Below are 21,104 nucleotides of genomic sequence, written 5' to 3'. Positions count from 1 at the left end.
CAGTTTGAGGAGGGTGTAATGGGTGAATCACAGAGCACATGTGGAAGCATTGCCTATGAATGCTCAGCATGCTGCTGTGGAGGCCTTCGGCTCAACTTTCCAAGAGGCTGTCCTGTTGACCTTCAACTTGATGGGGAAATAGGATGGAAGAAGCCATTTCACTATCCTCATTGCTATCTAGAAGAATCTGTCCACACAGATCACTGGACATATGGCAGGAATGCCCAGCAGCAAAGTCATGGCTGAAGTGTGCATAGATGAGGCTATGGTGTCTTAGGGTGACACTATATCCAGCCCTTTCAATTTCCCCCCCCTCCAAGATCAAATGACAATACATGTGCTGGAAAGCAGCTGGAACCAGGCAGCTGCTGCAGCAGTGGATGTGGAACAAGCAATTGCAGGACCATCTCATGATCCACCACAAGACTATCAGCAGCCAGGCAACTCACTTACTCTTGCCACTGGTGGAACTCCTAGAAATGGTAGAAGATTAGGTACTAGAGCACACGAAACATGCACTATCCATTTATTAAATAGAAGCACCAGGGCAAAAAATATTATCTTTATACACATAAATTTGATCTCAACTGTATCCAGAGAGTTTTCTTTTGATAGTGCAAAATATTATTAGTAGCTATTAGCAGATCAAAAGATTGGCCTCCATGATAATTGATTTAGTACAGAGGACAATGTTGGTGAATGTGTACTGAGCCACAGCATCATGCACATGTGGAGAGAAGTGTTGTAGCAGTGGGTGTATGTGGCACTTAGCTGATGATTTCATCTATGCAAGCCTAGTGTATGGCTTGAGCTGCCTGCAAAGGTGTTCCACCAGGGATCTCTTCATTGTCAGGGTTTTGTTGGGCCCTTGGCAATGGGTGGGCCTTTTCCACCATTTGATCAATGGATGATAGGCTTCTCTGGATGATAGAATTGTGTAATATGCAGCAGACAACACTAACTTTGACACCTCTGGCAATGTTATATTGTAATACACCCACCCGATCTGTAGAGGTATCTGAAGCACTACCTCAAGATGCCTATAGTATGCTCCATAATGATCCAAGTGCCTGTATGCACCTCACTGTATCTTAGCTCATGTTTTGTTCATGGTTGTCACAATGGTATCATGAGCCAGGGCTGAAGAGGGTAAGTGTTTCCCAGGTGCATCCTTGCAGTCAGCCTTTTCCTTCAAATTATTCAGGCACAATGGTTTGTGTTAATATGAAGGTGTCATAATTATTGCCTGGATAACAGGCATTGATCTGCATGATCATATAGAATCATACAGTGCAGAAGGAGATCATTTGGTCCATCGTGCCTGTGCTGGCTGAAAGAGCTATCCAATTAGTCCCACTCCCCTGCTCTTTCCCCATAGCCCTTCAAATTTTTCCTTTTCAAGAATATATCCAATTCCTTTTGAAAGTTACTCTTGAATCTGCTTCCACCATCCATTCAGGCAGTGCATTCCAGATCATAACAACACTCTGCATTAAAAAAATTCTCCTCATTGCCTCTCTGGTTCTTTTGCCAATTATTTTAAATCTGTGTCCTCTCATTACTGACCATACTGCCAGCGGAAACAGTTTCTCCTTATTTACTTTATGAAAACCCATAATTATGAATTACTCTATCAAATCTCCCCTTAACCGGCTCTGCTTTAAGGAGAACAATCCTAGCCTCATACTCTCTACCACACAACTAAAGTCCCTCATCCCTATGTTCTCAATCACTGAGCATTTGTATATTGATGGAGTGGAAACTCTGGCAGTTCACTAAGGCCAAGGCATTGCATGTTGGGGCCCAAATTGCCAGAGGGTGTCATCAATAATGTTCTGGACTTTGAGGAGTTCTGCAATTTGTAAAATTGCACTGCCCTCTTATTCTGCTATTGATTTTCCACAGGGAAAATGATTAAGTGTTTGTCCTGGTTGATGCATCTATGCACCGCGGATTAACTGATGTTGCCTGTGGCAGCTTGGAATAAGCCCTTCCCTATCTCTGTAACCTCCTCCAACCCTCCGAGATCTCTGCGCTCCTTCAATTCTGGCCTCATGCACATCTCCGATTTCCTTCGCTTCAACATTAGCGGCTGTGTCTTCAGCTGCCTAGATCCTAAGCTCTGGAATTGCCTCCCTAAACCTTGCTGCCTCTCTCTCCTCCTTTAAGTCACTCCTTAAAAACTACCTCTTTGACCAAGCTTTTGGTCACATATCCTAATATCTCTTTATGTGACTCTGTATCAAATTTTGTCTGATTATGCACTTGTGAAATACCTTGGGATGTTTTTCTACATCAAAGGTGCTATATAAATGCAACTTCTTGTTGTTGAGGCATAAAAGTTCGGGGCTGTGGTCATCTTAGCTGTCACTGGAGGTACTATCCCTGTGGTGGAGATTGCAGAGGTCAGATTCCAGCATATGGTACAACTCTCCCATTGTTTCCATGAAGAAGTCGAGTCCTGGAAGACCGCTTTCTGCAACATTAATTCAATGTAAATAAAAATTGGGAGAGATGTAAAACGGGCTGCTGACTCGCTATAACCTGTTTTACACGAACACACAAAGACAGGATCTACCCCACAAAGTGTTAAACAGAGGTTGCTTCTCCCAGGGTCTAAACAATAAGCAATTTGTTAGTTTATCTGGTTATTCATAAAGATACCTCTCAGTTCTGTGTTGGAAAAGCCTTTGATCTTTGTCGGACTGTGAGTGGGACAGACGTTTTGACACAAGTGCGAGACTTTTAAGAGGAAGACACAGACACCAAGGAAGGCAGTCAAGCTTTCGGAGACAGGACGATGCACATGCAAGCAGGCAGCAGAGCACTGCAAGAAGGTTAAGAAAGGCAGAAAACTGCAGGGAGGAAGGTTTCTGCCCTGGGCTGTAGGACAAAATGCAGAGGAGTTGGTGGGGTAGAATTTCCATGGGGTTTTCCCCAAACTCCCATCATAAAATGATGGAGAAAAGGTTGCTTACTTTGTTTCTCCAGGGTTTCCGTCGATCTTCCACTGAAGTTATGGTGGGAGATTGGGAGAAACCCCATGGAAATTCTATTTCACTCTGTTTAAGTCAAGCAAGAAGGCCCAACAAAGTTGGGTAGTGAAGCATGTTCAGTATTTTTATGTTATTATGCAGAGATAAGTTGTATCGATTGAACTAAGTGAATCTGCTCGAAACTTTTACTCTGTACGTTCACCTTACTCCAGGGTCCTTCAGCTTTTTGATAACTAAACTTGGCCTCATCTAGCGTTAATCCGATTTGCCATTGAAGCGAATGAAGAGACACACATGCGAAAAATACGAATGCCCATTCCAGATCATAAGGAGATACTATTGTAACATCCCCGTGTTGTTTTCTCGCACAAGTGCAGGGCAGTGTGAGTCAACTCCCATAAAACTAAAATGCTCAGACTGCTAAAGGGAACTGGACACAGACAACAAATAAGGCAGACACTGAACCCAAGAAAGTATCTACAGCAGACCGGAATTCATAACAGTCATCAAGCTGATTACACAATGCATTCCCCACAAGAAAATTGGGAATCATGCAAGTGCTAATTAACTTTCATTTCAATATTTAAATTGAGCTGTTGCAGATTTTGCAGACAATGGAAAGTAAAGTTGGGCTGCATGTAAAACGCCAGGCGGGTTAGGTTAAAATTACTCCCTTCGCTTTTTTTTTGCCCAGCTATTTCCTTTGTGAAGATCTTGGGGCCAAAAATGCACTCCTACTTCAGCAGGAGGGTGCCAGAAGAGCTGCCAATTAGGTTAGGAACCAGATATGTACAAACTAAACTACCAAAAATGGAGCCTATGTCCCTTATACAAGATATCCTTGTGCATGTGTAGACTTCTTTCATCTTTGCATGTACCTAGACTAGCTTCTGCTAATTAGGTTTAACAGTGACAGGCGAACCTACACGGCAAAAAAATTTACCCTCCTCAAGACAGGTAGAATGGCCTGGTCATATAGGAAGACTAAACTCATTAAAGTTGAATGCATTTCTCTGCTGCCTCTACATATTACAGATGCCACCTGTCACAATTCAGTAGTACAATTCCTAAAAGATCAAGCACACACCTCAAGTTCCTACAAATCTTTATATAGAGCAGTGGAATTAGTCTAACAGATTTTAGATATGATGTGGAGATGCCGGTGATGGACTGGGGTTGACAATTGTAAACATTTGCCTGAGGAAGGAGAAAATCTCCGAAAGCTTGTGAATTTAAAATAAGATTTTAGATACTATGGGGTATATTTTTATCTTTAGTGTCTCTGCGTAAAGCATCGCCTGGATGCAGTGCAAAGAGGAAAGTTGGGTAGGGAGGATCGTACACCTATAATAGAGGCTGCCTGAGTGTCTTTCCATCTAGATGAATGGAAGGATGATTGGCGGGGCTCTGTTAGACGTGCAATCCTCCCTGCCCAGTTTACCTCTCCGCACTGCACTCAGCTGCTGCATTATGCCCAGCCACTAAAGACACAAATTCTACTAGTACCATTTTCTTTACTGAAATTATAAACCCTCAAATAAACTATAAGTGTCTTTTAAGGAACATAGCCAAAAAAAAACAATTGCTCACCTTCCAACTCATCCTCATCTTATGGGTGTCACCCAAATCACTAATGTTCTCATCCTCTTACCTGCAGGCTGCTTCTAATTCTCACATATGCCAACAAGTCATTATCGTTGGCAATAACAGATAACTAAATAAACAATTCTTCTGCTGTAAAGTCTGCCAGTTTATAATTGTGTTTTAACATGTACTTAAAAATGTATGAGATTGTAACATTAAAGCATGTTGTGCAAGATCCTATTTGTGTGTCTGGCTTTATTTTTTATAGGTTGTTTAACTGGATTCACTAATTAAAGTGGTGGGACATGGTGCCAATGTGATTTCTATACCATCCTCCTAACACTTCTTTCAGGTCTCCAGAAAATAGGGCAGAATTTCCTGCCCCCCCCTCCCCCCACCCAATGCTGGCTCTAGACTGGATCAGCACATCCAAAGTGTGTTGTTCCTGTCCATCCCTTGGATCACCGGGAATCTTGCTCTGGCGCTGGACCGTTCCTCAGCAGCTGGCAGCCAGAGGGACTCAATTCCAGCTGAAGATCCAGAGGGGGGATATGTAAATAGCCCTACCTGTAAGTCTTTGGTCTGCCCCAGGACCACCACAGACACTCTAGTCAGCAGGAGTCTGGGGGCAAGTCACATTGCCATGCTTTCTGGGTGTCCTGCAAGTGAATGACCCAGGAGATGAGGCAGAAGGCCATTAATGTCCCCTCATGATTCATTGAGCATGCCTCTGACTGGCGTCAACCTCCACTCTCTTCAGGGCAACATGAGAAGGGTGAAGACCTGTCGATCTGGGTCTCTGCTTCTTTCTCCTGACCTTTGCACCTGGGGCAACTGCAGCTCTATTACTAATGTAGGCTCCTTTATAAAGGGGGCTGATTATGCTTAATTAAAACAACAATTCCAATCGCTGGCAGACTGTGGCACTAGCGGCTGACCAGTGCCACTTTTCCCACTCCTCTTTCTCTGGCGGGTGCCCAAGAAGCAACTGTAGTGGCACAGATGACTACTGGTAGCATTCAAATTAAGTGACCCCACCCTGACCGCCACACCTCCGATGCGAGAGTGGGTACGGGAGTGGGCAAGGATCTTCATCCCTAATTTATTAGAACCATTGCTGAAATCTCTTAACCAAGGTGCCCCTAATTTTATAATATTCATAGTACATTTGTTAAACACAAATGATTAATCCTTTAAATAATCTAAATGTGCTCAGTGATTAAGCAACCATAGAAAGAGAAAATAGAGTATTTAATATTTCACATAATTGTTACCAGTTTAAAATATATCAGGCTACCCATGAAACATTCAAACCAGTCCTGATCCTCTGCCATTTTATGCCCACAAGTGTTACCGTGCAAACTCCACTGCAGATCATTTATTTTTTGCTTCAGTAGTATTTCCTCTGGCTCTGCACCTTCATAGAATGAAACAGACATCTTATTTTCCTGAGGACACTTCATGTGGACAGCTGACTCAAAGTTCTAGCTAATTGGCCAATGCTTCGATCGCCTTTTCAAGTATGGTAGAAAATTTCTGATTCAATGTCAGTCTCTGGTTTCTCTCAAAGATTGATCTAGCTACCAAATCACCAACAACTTGGATTTTGGCTTCCTGCAGGATTGGGTGACCAGATACTAAAAAAGACAGAAAAAATAAAAGAACTTACATTTACAGTGTCATGTTTTTCTATTAATAATATTATTTAAACCGTTTGCCTTTAGCTGGTTACATTGAATTCCTGTTTAAGTGACAATTGGGAGTTTGATTCAGTTGGTTAGAACAGTGAAGCAAATTTTCATCTTTAACACTCCCCACGACTTTCAGCCCATTAATTTAAATTGATGGAAACTTGGGCGAGCAGTCACAGGAGTGCTCTTCTGGGCCACACAAGGAAAGTTTAGGCCTCCCCTGCCCCAGGCCCCACCTCTCCAAACAGGAGGCCTTTTCGAATCTCTTCCCTGCCACTTATCCGAGTGCCGGGCACCAGTCCTTCGGTCACCGTTAAGAAATAGTAATAAGGCCCGGGGGTTAAAATTTCCCCGACTTTAGGCTCCAGGGGACCGGATGGTTCACCACCGGCTTTGGCCCCCACTCCCTTGATTCCCACCATGAGTTAAAATCGGGGCCATCATTTCAATTTAATATCTTGCTTGATTAGAAAAATGTAAAATAGTGGCAATATGAAAAATCATGCAGCAATATTAATGAAAGTGACCAAATCATGAGTAAAAACAAATAAAAATCTGAAGCAAAAGGGAATTAGACATTTACTTGAAAAGAAAAAAATGCAGGGCAATGGGGAACGAGCAGATGAGTGGGACTAATTGGATAGCTCTTTCAAAGAGCCGGCACAGGCACGATGGACGAAATGGCCTCCTTCTGTGCTGTATGATTCTATAAAAAATAAAGCCTCTAGTCTTTACTGAGTATTGATCAAATTTGCGTTGTAGTGTGTAACATAGCTGTAGGCAAGGATCCAGCATATACAGTCAAGTACTCCAGGGTCCTTCAGCTTTTTGATAACTAAATAGCAATTTTAGTGAATTGTTGTATTCTGAGGAAAAATACAATTAAAAACATAAAGTTAATGGGTTTCTTTCAATGAGGGCTGCTGCTGCTGCTTTGTAAGGGAACATAAAAAAAAACATAGCTCGCAGTCTTATGTTAATCTGCTGTGGAAGAATCTGAGATGCACAAGCAATTAGAGAGAAAAAGAGCTCTTCAGGAAACAATCTACAGCACGTACAAAACAGCGTTCTTCAATCAACTGGTAATTACTTACTGAATAAACAGTACATCAAACTATTATTTAAAACAGAGCATTTAACCTGGCTCTTAATTTACACAGTGAATAATCACATTCAAGTGGATTAAATTTATAAACTAGAACAGCTACTTGATATGTTTTACATCAATTTGATGACTCTTGTTCTTGGGAATTACTGAAAATGCAATTGTATGAAACAAGCTAAGACGTAATTCACTAGAATTTTTTTTGAAGTTCACAGTTATACTCATATTTACAAAATAAGTAAAAATAAGGATAATAACGGTTTAGAGCTTTTATTTTAACAAAGCACATCATTTTGAATTTAATTAAAGTCCACAAATACCTATTGGAACTAATAGGGTAAATTTTACAAATTTGCGCTCCTGGTGTGGAGGTTCACAAGCTGGGAACACACATGGTGAATTTGGACACAGAGTTAAGTGGGCCCTGCATGAATTGGTAAAATCCACCCTTATATCCTATTCCCACAGATAAGGGCCAATTTTCTGAATGAGTACTGCCGGTGGGGGATGGGCTCTACCAGCAGTGCACATTCATAAAGTCAGTACTATAAAGGCAATGATGAATTTTCTTTAATCTCCCAGTCCCACCCAAAAAATGTTCTCAGTTCATTACTGGCATTCTCCTGAATGTATTAGAATGGATTTCCTGTGATAATCTTGGACAACTTCTTTCACAGATGTTTAAGTGGATATGACGGGTTCTGGGCCGGATAAGTAGAATGTGGAACTTTATGGTAGAAAACAGGGATGTGTGGACTTTACCATTTAAAAAAATTTGCAGATAAACACATTGGCCCTGATAATCCAAGTAGGAGTGTGTCGGAACCCATTGGAAAATGGCAGGGATGCAGTTGCATTAGGGCCCTGGGATTTTCTGACATGCCAAGTAAGGGGCAAATCCTCTGTCTGTCCCTTACAAAGCAAATGTCATCAGGATGGGCAGATGCACTGGCAGGGACCCTCTAATACCAGGACTTTCTACTTCCCTGGCTCACTTGGAACCGAGTGTAGTACTGGAGGCCGCTACTCTGAATGAAAAGGCAGGAAAATCGGGCAGTGAGGCCTACCATCATGATCCTGCCCTGACCACAATTTTCCTTCCCCCATTCTGACGTCCTGGCCAATATTTATCCCTCAACCAACAACACTAAAACAGATTACTTGGTCATTTATTTCATTGCTGTTTGCGGGACTTTGCTGTCCGCAAAATTGGCTACCGTGTTTCCTGCATTACAACAGTGACTACACTTCAAAAGTCCTTAATTGGCTGTAAAGCACTTTGGGGCGTCCTGAGGTCGTGAAGATGATATGTAAATGCAAATCTTTCTTTCTTTCTTTCAAGCACCTCATGCAGCACCAACTCCAGTTCAGGAGCCATCAAGTGTCAGCCTTTTAGATGAAAACAGTTAATTTTCTATTGCTTTCACAACTATGCTCATTTGTTTCTACTTTCCTGAATCTCCCTTCCCCCTAGATAAAACTGATAGTTGACACCAGGACAAGTTTGGAACAAAGTCCTCTAAATCCTCAGGGCCACTGCGCTGGTGTAATCTGGTGGAGCTGGAATCCCAATGTGCTGCTGATTGCCACTCCTGGCCCTACTTAAGTATCTAGGGTCAGAACAGTGCCAACTAACTACAATAATGCTGGCAGGTGCTCATACTAGTACAGGTGCCCATGCCAGTACAGGCTCATCTTGAGTGCCTGTTGGTGGGGAGAGGAAGGAGGAAAAGGTGGCACTGGCAAGCCACTCCGGAGGCCCCCAGTTGGAACTTTTTTTATATAGTTGCCAAACGGCCCCTTTATAAGTGTCCAGTCCAGGATCTATCCCTGGGCACTTCAGGTGGGCCCCACTTCAGCCCATAAAATGACCTGGATGCTGGATTCTTCCTAGCGTCCAGATTTCTGGGCAGAAAGGAAGCAGGAGCCGTGGTAATTCCGGTGGGGAAAGCTATCCTGTCAGTCCCACCTCTTTAAGACATCAGGGGCCATGCATGGGATGGGTGGCAGTTCTGCTTGCCCGACGCCCTGCCAGAAACTACACGCAGATTCTTTTCTGGGTGTAGACCCGACTTTCCCAAGTCCCAGCTGATTTTGTTCCCCCATCTTGCACCTGTTTTATTCCCCATGTCATTCCCTGAGGAATTTCGGGGTCAAAACACATTTCTTTAGTGCCAGAAAAGGACCCTTTCTTGAACGATTTTCCTGTTGCTCAAAAGTGGCATTAGCACCTCCTGTTCATTCAAATTGAAGCTCTGAATATCATTCATGAGGACAAAATTTTTTGTGCTGAAGTAAAACTCCACTAAATTGAGCCTTCAGTATAGTTTTCTAATAACTACATAATGCTACGGCTTTGCACAGTTTTCGGGCATTAAATGGGCATTCAATTTCATGATGGGTTGTCTCATGAGGAAGTGCACACGAAATGCGGCAGCCACCATATTGGTTAAGGAGCTTCTTAGGTGCTCCTGGCAGCCGCCTGAAGTGAAAGTTGGGCTCATTAAAATATTTAATTAGGCATACTGCGCTTGTACTAGGAGTCTTTTGGGAAATTGGTGCCTGGCAGCGGTTGAGTCCATCATTTTTAGCCTGCCCAGCAAGGCATGAGGAAACATTCAGGAAACAGGCTGCAACAGTGGTATTTAAAGGGATACTGACTTTTATTAAGTTATGTCTCTGAATAGTCATTTTAGGCTGTTGGGGATTTTTGGAGCCATTTTTAGCTCTTTTGGCTGAGTTTGGGATGGTTTTGACACTACAGTGCTATTGGAGAACTGACTTTTGGCTGCAGCTGCACTATTTTACTTCATTGTCTGCGGTAGTGCTGGGAAAGATGGGGGATGTTGCTGGGATCGGGTTTGAGGCTGTCACACCATACGGAACAACAGAAGCAGGAAGCATGGCAGCACAGACCTGCTGAGGCTCAAACAAGAGGACGAAGGAGGCAAGGGTGGGATACCAAGGTTAGCCCTCGTAAAATTGAAGTCAATGGGAATCAGGGGGAAAACTCTCCAGTGGCTGGAGTCACACTAGCACAAAGGAAGATGGTAGTGGTTGTTGAAGGCCAATCATCTCAGCCCCAGGACATTGCTGCAGGAGTTCCTCAGGGCAGTGTCCTAGGGGCAATGACCATCTCCAAAAAGAGAGAGTCTAACCACCTCCCCTTGACATTCAACGGCATTACCATCGCCAAATCCCCCACCGTCAACATCCTGGGGGTCACCTGGACCAGAAACTTAACTGGACCAGCCACATAAATACTATGGCTACATGAGCAGGTCAGAGGCTGGGTATTCTGCGGCGAGTGACTCACCTCCTGACTCCCCAAAGCCTTGCCACCATCTACAAGGCACAAGTCAGGAGTGTGATGGAATATTCTCCACTTGCCTGGATGAGTGCAGCTCCAACAACACTCAAGAAGCTCGACACCATCCAGGACAAAGCAGCCCGCTTGATTGGCACACCATCCACCACCCTAAACATTCACTCCCTACACCACCGGCGAACCGTGGCTGCAGTGTGTACCATCTACAAGATGCACTGCAGCAACTCGACAAGGCTTTTTCGACAGCACCTCCCAAACCCACGACCTCTACCACCTGGTAGGACAAGGGCAGCAGACACATGAGAACAACACCACCTGCACATTCCCCTCCAAGTCACACACCATCCTGACTTGGAAATATATCGCCGTTCCTTCATCGTCGCTGGGTCAAAATCCTGGAACTACCTACCTAACAGTACTGTGGGAGAATCTTCACCCCCCCACACGGACTGCAACGGTTCAAGAAGGCGGCTCACCACCACCTTCTCAAGGGCAATTAGGGATGGGCAATAAATGCTGGCCTTGCTAGCGACGCCCACATCCATGAACGAATAAAAAAAAATCCTTGTATGGAGTCTTACTCATAACCTTTTCATCTAGAGGCAGGAATACTACCAATTGAGCCGAGTTGACACAGTCTATCAGGAACTAACATCTCATGCAGTACTCCTACTGCTAGTGTAAAAATGAATGAAACCCGGCTACACATGATGTGGCTGGCATAAACTGCATCTGAAGGTTTCCATGGTTGAACCTGGTTTTCTGCCTAAACTTTGATTTTAGCTGTTAGTCCATGTTGTGTGGTTCAATTGTTAATTTTAACATTGCTTTCCACTAGGAAAGCTCTAATTCAATTCATTATGGTCTAACTGAGCACAGCTAAAACAGATACCACAAGCCATTCCTCTCTCTCCAGCCTCTAGCCTCCTGAAATTACTGAAGCTGGCATCGTATTCCATCTGTTGATTGATAGAGGATCCCAATGGATCTGGAATGGTCAACCATTAATCAACATAACTTGTGCCTCAATATAATATAATGGGAGAGTCAATAATTTTGCTTTGGTCTAGTAGTATTAGTAATTGTCAATTAAAGAAAACAAACCAGTACACACTTAAAGATAAAATTTCCAGTCAGTCATTCTTAGTAAAGTATTTATTTTTATCCTTATCTTTGTCCCTGCCAGACCACCTATCTCACCTCTGCACCAAGAGAGTGAGTGGGTGGAATATAGGAACAGAAGTAGGCTATTCAGTTCCTTGAGCCTGTTCCGCCATTTGATTAGGGTGGTCTCCTCCAGGAATATTAACTATCAGCAGCCAGAAGCCCAGGACAGATGAGGACTCCCCTATTGCTTTTCTTTCTGCTTCAAGAAAATGTTTTGCTTCTACTCAGTGCAATGGATTCAAACTTGGGTCTTCCTGCTCGTGTGGTGCTCCAACAATCAGGTTGGATACTTGTTCTTTGTCTTGTAGAAATTTTCCCTTTGAATTTAGAAGATTTCTACGTTGTCTGCCCAACTCCACAGCAGTACTTCATGATGATGCCTGCCATAGTGGCACTGCAAGTGGATGTAGCCTTCTTTGACAGTAAACATGGTACATTTAAAGTTGGTTATAGAGCAGCTCTGGTTAGTCAAAAAACAGAGTTTTTTTTTCCTACTTACATATATATTTGTATCCCTCTTCTCCATTCACTATTGGCCTCACCCATGTTGACCGGTAAACGGACCGATCACCCAACTTGGCTCCTTGAGGTGGATATATGGTAAATGCCAATTCTATTACTTGGCTCATTTTTAATGATTCAGGCAGTTTGGTAGAGTAGCCTAAAAAACAAAAGGAAAATATTAAACAAAATGTTCACTTTTTATCCAGCTTTAACTAAACTAAATAGATGCCCATTGCCATAAGCCAGATAGTCAGATTTATCTGTGCCTCTTCCCCTTTAAAATATGCTTGTTTTCTAGTTCTCCGTAGGGCCGTTTCAGTTCCTCCTCATTTTCTGCCATCAAGGATCAGTGCAGAGACATCTCCAGTGCAACTCCTTGAGTTATCCTCATGAATGAAAAGGGAAAGGATCCATTCTCACCAAGTTTCCCCCCCTTTTCCATAAACAGCCAAGCAAAGAACAAAATAACCCCTCCAAATAACATGGTGGGGGTAACCCATTGGCATCCATGGATGCAATTTTCAGGCAGGCCTGTGTATGGGCAGGCAGCATAATCAGCTTAAACAGGTGTAAAACTGTCTAAATATGCAAATCGGGGTCCTACGCTGATTGTAGGACCCCAATTGCAATTTTCAGGTACAAATGGGCAAGGCTGCTCAAATACATCCCAGCAAACATTTTTTGGAGAGCTCAGGAGAAGCAGGAGTGCTCCTCCTGGGCCCAGCTAAAAAACTCTGGCCTGCTGCCAGCCCTTTTGAGGCTCCCCCAGGGATCACCTTCCTCCCCTCCCCACAGACCCACTCTGCTGGCCGTTCAGGGAGCCAGCTGATTTCCCACGCTTCCAGAACTGGTGAGCTGCAGTGGGGTGCCCGCTTGGCGTCCGCAGCTCGCTGGCAGCATGTTAATGAAGCCTGGACCTCAAACTGACTTGGGCCTCATGCCAGCACCAATGGCCAGGTGGAGAGGCCGCTCTGCAGACTTTGGGCTCTACTGAAAATTGCCGCTGGGTTTTAATCGCAGTTCATCCAGCTGAGAGTCCAATGTTTCTGATCATCTTACTTTAAGCCATTCTTGGTTTCCTGTTTTTCCCTACATAATAGTTAAAATAAGTGTACCATTAACTAACTGGCTCTAATAAAATATTTTCAGGGAAATGATACATTTTTCATGGACAATAATAAGATCTGTGTTAGTCACGTCCTATGAATAAACACCATGGCTCCAAAATTGCCAGAGGTTGGTGCCTGCCTGTGTCCTCTAACGCTAACCCCGCCAGAGTATGAACTAATCTGAATGCAGGAACGATTCCTATTTGAACTTATTTCCTTCCTCATGAGGGAATAAACACCAAGTTTATGCAACCTGTCCTCATAATTTAGCCCTTTTTCATTCTGGTGAATCTGCATTGTACCCCCTCCAAGGTCAATATATCATTCCTGAGGCATGATGCCCAAAACTGAACCAGTACTCCAGAAAATGTCTGACCAAGGCTCTGTACAACCGAAGCATCACTTCTTCACTTTTATATTCCAACCCCTTTGAGATAAAGGCCAACATTGCATTCGCCATTTTTTTTGTAGCTGTGTATTAGCTTTTAGTGATTTGTGTGCATGGACATCTAAATCCCTTTGCTCCTTCACAGCTCCTAGTCTTTCCCCATTAAGAAAATATTGCGCTTTGTCTTTCTCGGATCCAAAGTGGATGACCTCACACCTCCCCACATTGAACTCTATCTGCCACAGTTTTGACCACTTTTTCTATGTCCATTTGCAACTTCCTGCTCCCATCTCTACAATTTACTGTGCCTCCTAACTTAGTGTCATCTGCAAACTTGGACATACAACTCTACATTCCTTCATCCAAATCATTTATATGGTGAAAAGTTGAGGCCCCAGTACAGATCCCTGAGAAATGCCACTTATCACATCCTCACAATCAGAGAACATTCCCTTTATCCCTACTCCCAACCTCCCAACCCATGTTACAATGTTACCTCCACAGTACCTAAAATGACCATCTCCCTGACTTTTCCATTTCAAGCAGTGCAGCTGGGTTTGCAGCTCAGTGATGCATGAACTGAAGCTTCATCACCCATTGCCACAGTCCAGCACCAACATAATTCAAACTTACTATACCACCAGTGCCGTTTTACAGCAGTGGTTTATGATTAAAGGTTTATGGGTCTCACAGAGCATTGCTAAAGCAACTTCTTTCTGTGCAATAATGATTCTGCTTTTTATATTGCATAAGAGATGGTGTAACATAAAACCACTCCTAGCTGCTAGTCCCTCTTCTCTCCAGTGCTGTCTGTCTTTCTATTTGCTTACTCCTGCTCTTTCTTCACACTACCTCTCTGTCTCGAGATCTCTCTCCTCCCTGCTGTGCTTTATGTTATATAACTCCTCTATCTGAAAAATACTTACTTGAGCACAAATCAAGACCCCTTTATTTTTTGGATGTACTACAATTGTAATATGTTAGATGGCTAGCGATCCAACCTTTGTACAAAATAGTAACATTAGGCCTGAAATTGAAATCCAGAATTTTCATATTTAAGGAATGAAGGCAACTTGACTTGTGGTATAAATGAAGCACGCATTGGGATAGCAGTGGAAAAGAAAATACCCATAATACGGTCAGCATATAGTACTGAAAGTTGTACAGGCCCACCCTACTTTCAGTAATTCACAGCTTCTCAACGTGTACATTACATAACACTTAACATTCAACACTTCAAGTACTTAAAAAGTATTTGGATGTGCACTTGAAGTGCCGTAACCTACAGGGCTACGGACCAAGTGCTAGAAAGTGGGATTAAGCTGGATAGCTCTTTTTCAGCCAGCATGGATACAATGGGCCAAATTGCCTCCTTCTGTGCCATAACTTTCTATGATTCTATGATTAACATGCTGATATCAAAAGGTTAAGAGCTTCCACAGTGTATGCATTACTGACTTCTAACAAATTAAACAAGCATCTGGCAAACTTTACAACTATATTAAAGAGTGACATAAGAACAGACATGTTCTTCTAGTTCAATAAATGGAAGATGCGTGTCACCGTAAACACGCAAGACATACAAGACAAGACAAGTTGTTATTGTGGATTTTGATATGAGCACAGAATGCCTTTAAAATTTCTTTGCTCAGATTGAAAAGACATTTTGTGAAATGGGTTTCTTATTTTAGTACACTAATAATATTTACATTCAAGGCTGGAGGCTGTTAAAATTATATTTCTATGATTCAAAAAATACTTTCCATTCTATGAGAAAATTTAAATAAATCAGGTATAAAAGAATCTGTGTCTTGCACTCTGAGAATTCCTCTTTCTCCAAAATGTTTCAAGCAACATCGACAATTGAACGAATACCCTGGTACAATTACCACAGGGGCTCTTCGATCTCCTGCTGTAACTTCTGTGGAAGATCAGCAGATACCCTGCAGAAACAGCCATTTACGCTGTGACGCTGGGGTTTCCGTGATCTTCCGCAGAAATTATTGCCGTCTAGTTTTAGCTTGTTAAAGATTGTTAAAGGTTATTGATGATTAACGTGTGCAGCACTCCATGGTTGCACAGCTGAATGGAAAAGTGAACATTTTACTCCAGATCAGACTTGGTGAGTTTAAGGAACATGAAGGATAATATTCAGTGTTTAATTCTTGGCAACGGTGGGGCTGGTTAACTAATTCATTTGTTTTTCAGATGGTTTCCAAATCTAAAGCAAGATGCTACTCAGGAATGTAGTCAACAGAAAAGCCCCAAGGTTTCTTCCTGGACACATTTTTCAGAATAAATTCAGTGTACAGTTACTGGGATATTGTATTAAGTGAAGTGGGAAGATTATTGGCCAACTGCAAGGGGCCATTTGGATGTTTTTGCACAATTAGTGTTTTTTATATTAATTTACAAAACATTGAAAATTAAATCCATTTTATATTAACAGCAAGCGCCTATGTTACTGTGCTGTGTATTTTATTATTAATAATGAGGAATGTTAATCCCAGATACGTAATTCAGATCCTTCACTCAGGTGCTTTATCAAACAGCGATGCCTCTTACTGTTTTGCAATTGAGAAAACTGCAGCAGTATAATGTTGATTCAATCAGCCAAGCACCTTTTGGGACACTGGCCTTCAGAAGGCACCCGGTGAAGCATCAGGATAGGTCATAGGAAAGCACGTCTAGGTACCCAGGGGAAACATGGTGATAAGAAGTAGAGTATTATATTGAAGTGCAACTGTGCATATGAATAGTTAATCAGATGCTGTTGTTTGAATTGGCGACGCTGTTCAATGAGCTCATTAGGTCTCGCAAGGTCTGGCTGGGGTGAAGTGCTATGTCAGTAGAGAGAATAAAACTAAACTGAAATTTAAACAGGGCATACAATAATGTTAGAGCTAACAATACCAAAGATAATCATGAGGAATATATTTGGAATTATGTACCTTCTCTTCCCTCAGATTTTCCTCATCTTACAAGTCCTGCCCTGGGCCATGTGGCTGAGTGGGAGAATGGGAGGTTTGTTTCCTGGGCCATAACCAACCCGCCCGAGGCCTGCAGCAGCCATTCTTAATGCCTCCAAGGCAGGCTCTGTGCGCTGGCTGGACTCCCACTGAGAACCCGCTAAAATTATGCAAATTAGGCTGGCCCCAGAGATATTCGGCAGGACCAGCGCTGACGAAGTCAGGCGGGCACAAAACCTCCACACCAACTTTCTGCTGGATTTCTGCCAAAGCGAAAAATCTTGGCTAATATAATTTGGGCATATATTATAGCAATATCTTACTCTGCACTATTGACAATAGTACTGCCTAAACAAACAGGGTGAATCTAAATGAACAGGATATCATGGTTACGTGAAATACAGAATGCTATAACAGCTGCACTTTAAGCAGTTTATATAAGTAATGAGATTTGCAGGCGAGTTCACAGCTGGCTGATCCAGACAAGTGGGACAAGAACCCAGTAAAACTCAGAACAGAAGTACCCAGCTCACACACACCCTGGATTTGTTCCATAGCAGTAACCCATTCTGTCCATGGCAGCAGCTAAAGTCACAGCTTTCTCTCCCATGTGGTGCTGTCACACTTTGCTGGCAAACAACCAAAACACCATTTATCTATTTAAACTATTTGTTATCTATTTAAAGAACAATAACGAGTCACGCAGGCTAGGTGGTGGTACCATGGAAACAGCACACTTTATCGCTGAAGAAAATTTAACAAACCCCTCCCCCCCACAAAATATAATCAAAAAGTGAGGAAGCTGAAAATACTGGTGATGCCCTGTTATTGGTGATTGATCATTTTCAGTCTATAGAACACATTCACTTCCTATCTTATTTTTAACTAAAACACTTCCAAGCTAAAAAATCTCTTTTCATGATCACGTTGTCAATTTCACAAATTTAAAGTAAACTAGCAATTCCTTCTGTGTACTTGAGCAGTTTGAGGAGCAGAATATTTTGTTAAGTGCAGCACAGAACTGCAATATATTTTTCTTGCAAAAAAAGCTTTTCACCCAATTCTTTCCTCTCCTTTTTCTCCCCATCTTCCCTATGAAGGTGCGGACTCACACTGGGGTACGAGTCCACAAAGGATGACCTCACCCAAGTGCCCATTCTTGACGTGCGAGTCTAGACAGTGAATGTTGGCAGGTTATTTGATTGTGGGAGACATCACAATCAAGCCCGGTTCTGTCCTCATCTGGCATCCACGTATGAATTTTTCAGCAGGAGTCACTGAAAAGTGAGGAGGAGCAGGAATCCGTCGCTGATTTCCCCTCTCTCTAATCGAAAGGCGCAGAGAGTAATTCTTCCCTGGCTGACACTAGCTAATTCAGCATATTTCAGGGACCAGACGTGGATCTTCTTGTATGACTCTGTACCACACCAAGCAAGAAAATTAAAGACAAAAGAAATTGATGGGCTGCCAAGCTATTTCCCTGATCAGGCGCTCCTGGCAAAGAGTGGCACTTGCAGGAAGTGCTGGCCAGGAAATGGGTGGTTCACAGGCACTCCCTGCAAGTGCCAGTCTTTATTGGAAGTGCCCGATCAGGAAATCAGACTTTTCAATGATGACTTAAAATAGACCTACTAGGAGATGGTATATAAAGGCTAATTCAGCAAGGCTGTGCTCCCATTGTGGTGTCTCGCTCGATGGAGGTTCAGAGCAGAGATTCTGGCATGAATGTCAGCATGCCCAATTTACAGTACTCCCAAATGTCCATTGTTAATCGGGAGCACTGCTTATTGGGTTGGCTGACCTCTGCACCCAATTCTCTGATCAGTGTTTCTGTCAAGTGGTGATCCATGCTGGGAGTGTCATCTCACTGAATTTATCCTATAGTGACTGTAAATATAATATTCCATTACATGTCAAAGTATACGGCCACTTGATGATTGACAATTGAGGAGCCTAAGCCTAGTTCAATAAGATTCAAATGAAAGTCTAATCTGAGCATCCAAAAGGCAAATATAATAAATTGCTATATACCTGACATAGGTAGGGTTGCTGCTTTTTGATTTAATTGTTCATGGAATTATTGGTTAAATAATTCCATGAACACTGATCTACTGCATATTCTCCCTACTTTACATGCTGCCAAAGCGAAAAATCTTGGCTAATATAATTTGGGCATATATTATAGCAATATCTTACTCTGCACTATTGACAATAGTACTGCCTAAACAAACAGGGTGAATCTAAATGAACAGGATATCATGGTTACGTGAAATACAGAATGCTATAACAGCTGCACTTTAAGCAGTTTATATAAGTAATGAGATTTGCAGGCGAGTTCACAGCTGGCTGATCCAGACAAGTGGGACATGAACCCAGTAAAACTCAGAACAGAAGTACCCAGCTCACACACACCCTGGATTTGTTCCATAGCAGTAACCCATTCTGTCCATGGCAGCAGCTAAAGTCACAGTTGCACAATTTAAATTACACTTCAAATTTTGACTCTTAGTACGTTTAAATTCTTTTCCAGTTAAAAGAAACCATGCACCAAATCAATTTTAAAAACTTTTATGGGCCATTCTTTCTCAATAAATCTGGTCTCATCTCTATTCACAACAACAAACAGTTTTGGGGGAATGGGATCAAGAGAGCAGAAGCTGGGCCTCATGGATAAGATGAGCTGGGAGAGGGCATCAGAAGAGATAGGAGAGAAACTAGAGAAAGAGACTTCGGGCTATAAATTGGGCCATGAAGCGCCCGTTTTGCAGGTGCTACGTGGCCTCTTAAGGACCCAAAATAGTGTCCGGAATGCACACGCACCCTTCTAGCATGACGTGCTCCAGATGCCATCTTGGTAAAGGCGTTTGGACATTCGCAGATAACGAATGCTGGCAGCATGTAAAGTAGGGAGAATATGCAGTAGATCAGTGTGCAACACTGATTTAAAGGGACAGATGAGATTTTGGAACTCAACACTCCAGCCAGTGCGCCGTCTTAACCTCGCACAGCTGAACAGGTCGTAAACAGCATGGAGGACCTCCTGCCAGCGCGATTTAAAGGGATCATGCAGGATTTACAGGTTAGTTGCTGGATTATTGCTTTTGGCTGCTGATGCGTTTGTACTTGTTTCTGGAGGTCTCCTATATTTGAATACTAGGACTAGGGGACATAGCCTAAAAATAAGAGCCAGGACTTGCAGGAGTGAAGTTAGGAAACGCTCCTACATGCAAAGTTTGGAACTCTCTTCCACAAACAGCAGTTGATGCTAGCACAATTGTTAATTTTAAATCTGAGATTGATAGATTTTTGTGAACCAAAGGTATTAAGGGATATGGGGCTAAGGCAGGTACATGGAGTTAGGTCATGATCAACCATGATCTCATTGTTTGGCGGAACAGGCTCGAGGGGTTAAATGGCCTCCTCCTGTTCCTATATTCCTATAATAAAGTTTCAACACTCTACAGAGAGTGGGCTGGCTAGTTGACAGGTAACAGCAAGGGCACTGGTGGAGTGGCAGGGGAGGGACAGGAATGCTGTCATCCTGAGAGATGACAGCAGGTTCATGTTCCATGGAGCCACTGCCACTTGCTGCCTCCTGTTATGCGCCACCTTCTCCTGCAAGAAAGCGGGACGTGTATCAGTGAGTGTCCTGCAAGATGTTTGGGAGATGTGGCTGTCATGGTTCAATAGCTGCCAGTGTGTGTGACCTGCGAGTTGTGGGTGTCCAGCTTGCAACAGTGGTAATGTGTGAGGGTGAGAGGAAGCATCTGATTTAGAGTTGAGTACTGATTGAAAGAGTTTGTTGGTATGTGGGTGACGGGGGTGCAGTGGGTGGAGCAGTAGATGAGGCTAGTGGTGCAGTTGGTATGAGATGTCACTTGACATTTGGGCCCCGATATTAGTGGGGAGGTGGGATGGCAGCGGGGGGGGGGGGGGGGGTGATTGGGCACGTGGGTAACCCGCCCAATAAATTCCGTCCGTTCCCCACGCGATCGCAGGTAAATTGGAGCCACTTAATGTGGCTTCTGGGTTTGGCATCTGAAACCTGTGCAGTGGGCGGACTGCGCACCCACATCACAGGCTGTCAGCTGGAGGAGCTCTATTTAAAGGGGCAGTCCTCCAATGGCTGCTCCTGGAGGAAACACCCAAATAGCACAATGGAGCAGCACAGGGGAAAGGCTGCTCCGAGATTTAGTGATGGCTCACTCCAGGTGCTACTGGATGGGGTGAGGAGGAGGGATGTGTTCTATCAGGCAGATGGGA

General features: G+C 43.2%; 1 long non-coding RNA gene across 2 annotated transcripts; it reads right to left on the bottom strand.

Moving 5' to 3' along the window:
* Nucleotides 1-5,847: 5,847 nt before the first annotated feature.
* LOC137345093 (uncharacterized) lies at nt 5,848-18,330 on the bottom strand. 2 transcript variants are annotated; one of them, XR_010957848.1, is made up of 3 exons: nt 17,954-18,330; nt 12,371-12,532; nt 5,848-6,217 (listed from the first exon to the last, which is right to left on the bottom strand). It is a non-coding gene; the product is annotated as an uncharacterized lncRNA (long non-coding RNA). The 2 variants fall into 2 exon arrangements; XR_010957853.1 differs by having other exon boundaries at nt 17,987-18,330.
* Between the last annotated feature and the right edge of the window lie 2,774 nt (nt 18,331-21,104).

The sequence above is a fragment of the Heptranchias perlo genome, chromosome 1 (genome assembly GCF_035084215.1).
Source record: "Heptranchias perlo isolate sHepPer1 chromosome 1, sHepPer1.hap1, whole genome shotgun sequence".
Classification (NCBI taxonomy): domain Eukaryota; kingdom Metazoa; phylum Chordata; class Chondrichthyes; order Hexanchiformes; family Hexanchidae; genus Heptranchias; species Heptranchias perlo.
This window is presented reverse-complemented; position numbering and strand designations above follow the sequence as displayed.